The sequence below is a fragment of the Alosa alosa genome, chromosome 13 (assembly GCF_017589495.1).
Source record: "Alosa alosa isolate M-15738 ecotype Scorff River chromosome 13, AALO_Geno_1.1, whole genome shotgun sequence".
Lineage (NCBI taxonomy): Eukaryota > Metazoa > Chordata > Actinopteri > Clupeiformes > Clupeidae > Alosa > Alosa alosa.
This window is the reverse complement of record NC_063201.1, coordinates 11905936-11908435: the sequence shown is the minus strand read 5'-3', so window position 1 is coordinate 11908435 and position 2500 is coordinate 11905936. Positions and strand designations below refer to the sequence as shown.

The following is a 2500-nucleotide window of genomic DNA, read 5'->3' as shown; positions in this document are numbered from 1 at the left end:
CCTATTCTAGCACTTACCACCTGACCAGAACTGACAATTGACTGTATAAAAACAGCACTCACTGATGCACTTTTTCTTATTGTACTCCTTATTGTACTCTACTTTTTAAATTGTTCTAGAATTGTTGAGAGAATTGTTTTAAAAAGCTGTTTACCATGTTGTAAGCCACTTTGGCTAAAAATGTGTCAGCCAAATGTAATGTAATATAATATACAGTAATGTAATGATGACCAATATTGCTACCGTTTTCCCTCATATTTCACTATTTGAATGTAAATTTTACAGTGTTGCCAAAGCATTCAATACAACAATAATAGTAATATAGATAATAATAATAGTAATACAAACAATAGTAATAATAATAATAATTAAAATAACACCTAGCTGATAAAATGAACAGAAAAAAAAAAAAAAAAAAAAGCTTTAAAAAAAAAACTATGGATTATTATATTATTGATTGGTGTAACATGGGCTGTTCTCTCAGGATGTGGCAGGATTGGATGTACTCAGCAGCTAGGTGGACACAACTGTCTACTTCCCCCAGGATATCTCCGATTTTAGTAAAATATTCCTCCCTTATAACTTTGTATCTTTTGCATTCAGTAAGGAAATGCTGTTCATTTTCTACTACATTACCACAGTGAGCACACATCCTTTTTTCAGGACACAGCCAGGTTTGCCTGTGTCGCCCCTTTTCTATAGCAAGGCTATGGGCGCTGAGCCTGTACCTTGTCAATAGCTTTCGATGTTTATCATTTTGAATTTTAGTTAAATATGGTGCCAATTTGTAATCAGATTTTATTCATTTAAATACATTGAGTTTACTTATTTGTTTAATTGTATCCCTCCAATTGTTAATGTAATTTTCTTTCGAGTTTGTTTCTAATTGTTTTAATTTTGAAGCAATGTTTGAGTCAATTTTGTTTAGGCCATGTTTTTCAATTAGGTAATCTAGGGGATTCTTCTCTGGATTTTTATCCCTCAGATGGGCACCAGTATGGTGGTATCTGCTTGGTTCACTGTGTTTTAGGTGATGCCAGAATTTTGCCGCTCTTTTGTGGATATTGAGAAGGAGAGGGAATCTTCCTTCTCCAGCTCTACAGCCCATAGGGGACTCTTTGTCCCCCTTACTCTCTGCTTCACTCTCTCCCTGTCTCTGTCTGTTTCCCTCTCACCCCCCCACACTTTCTCTCTCTCTCTATCTCTCAGCCTCTTTCTCTCTCTCACCCCCCCCACACTTTCTCTCTCTCTCTATCTCTCAGCCTCTTTCTCTCTCTCACCCCCCCACACTTTCTCTCTCTCTCTATCTCTCAGCCTCTTTCTCTCTCTCTCCCCCCACACTTTCTCTCTCTCCACCCTTTCTCTCTCTCTCTCCCCCCACCCTTTCTCTCTCTCCACCCTTTCTCTCTCTCTCTATCTCTCAGCCTCTTTCTCTCTCTCTCCCCCCACCCTATCTCTCTCTTTTTGTTTCTCTCTGCTTCACCACTCCTTTATTTTTTCTCATCCTTTACTCCTCTGTCTCCGCATTTCTCAGTTGTATCTATAGTTCTCCATTTCTCAGTTGTATCTATAGTTCTCCATTTCTCAGTTGTATCTATAGTTCTCCATTTCTCTCCTATTCATATCCTTCTCTCTCTTCCATTCTCAAGATACAGTACATGTGTATCCATCACATGTTCTTATTTCAGTCTCTCTCTCTCTCTCTCTCTCTCTCTTCCTGAAGTGCACATCAACACCTCTCATTGGTCTCTGCCTCCTGTTTCACCCCTAATTAACACCTGCGTCTGTGCATCAGCTGTCTGAAGGCTCCTGCCTTCCTCACACCACCGGGTCAACCACCAGGACACTATAAATATCACGCCACCCTGAGCCCTCTCACCGGCACCAAACGACAGCTAAACACAAAAGAGCCTTCGCACACACACACACACACACACACACACACACACACACACACACACACACACACACACACACACACACACACACACACACACACACACACCCGCATATTCTCTCATTCTCAGAAACACACACTCACATGGACATGTCACAAACCACATAGTCACACACACACAAACATACATTGCACACACACACACACACACACACACACACACACACACACACACACATATATGTGTACTGTATCAAGGTGTTATATGGGAACAGAGGAATATTTAATAAACCTATTAATCAGAGACACCTAAGCAGCTCATTGCCATTGGGTCTGCCTCACTGCTGCCTCCTACTGGGAGGTCGTAGGGTCAACCACAAGGGCTTTTACAGTAGCTAGCCACTCAACGCTACCTGCTGCTATCCTAAAGATGGCAAGCAATGCAACCACTATAGGTCTATAAATATCAGCTAAAGTAGGAGTGTTCCATGGCCATGGATCATAAAAAGAATATTTTGTGTTTTATTTCGTCCAATTTCAATAAGTGGAGTTGAGGTTAGCATATTACAGTAACATTCTTCACTGCAATTTGATGCTTTTTTT

General features: G+C 40.4%; 1 protein-coding gene across 4 annotated transcripts in view; it reads right to left on the bottom strand.

The window, feature by feature from the left end:
* LOC125305432 (neuroendocrine convertase 1-like) overlaps positions 1 to 2500 on the bottom strand; it is a 177374-nt gene that overhangs the window by 62440 nt on the left and 112434 nt on the right. The window lies entirely within an intron of this gene.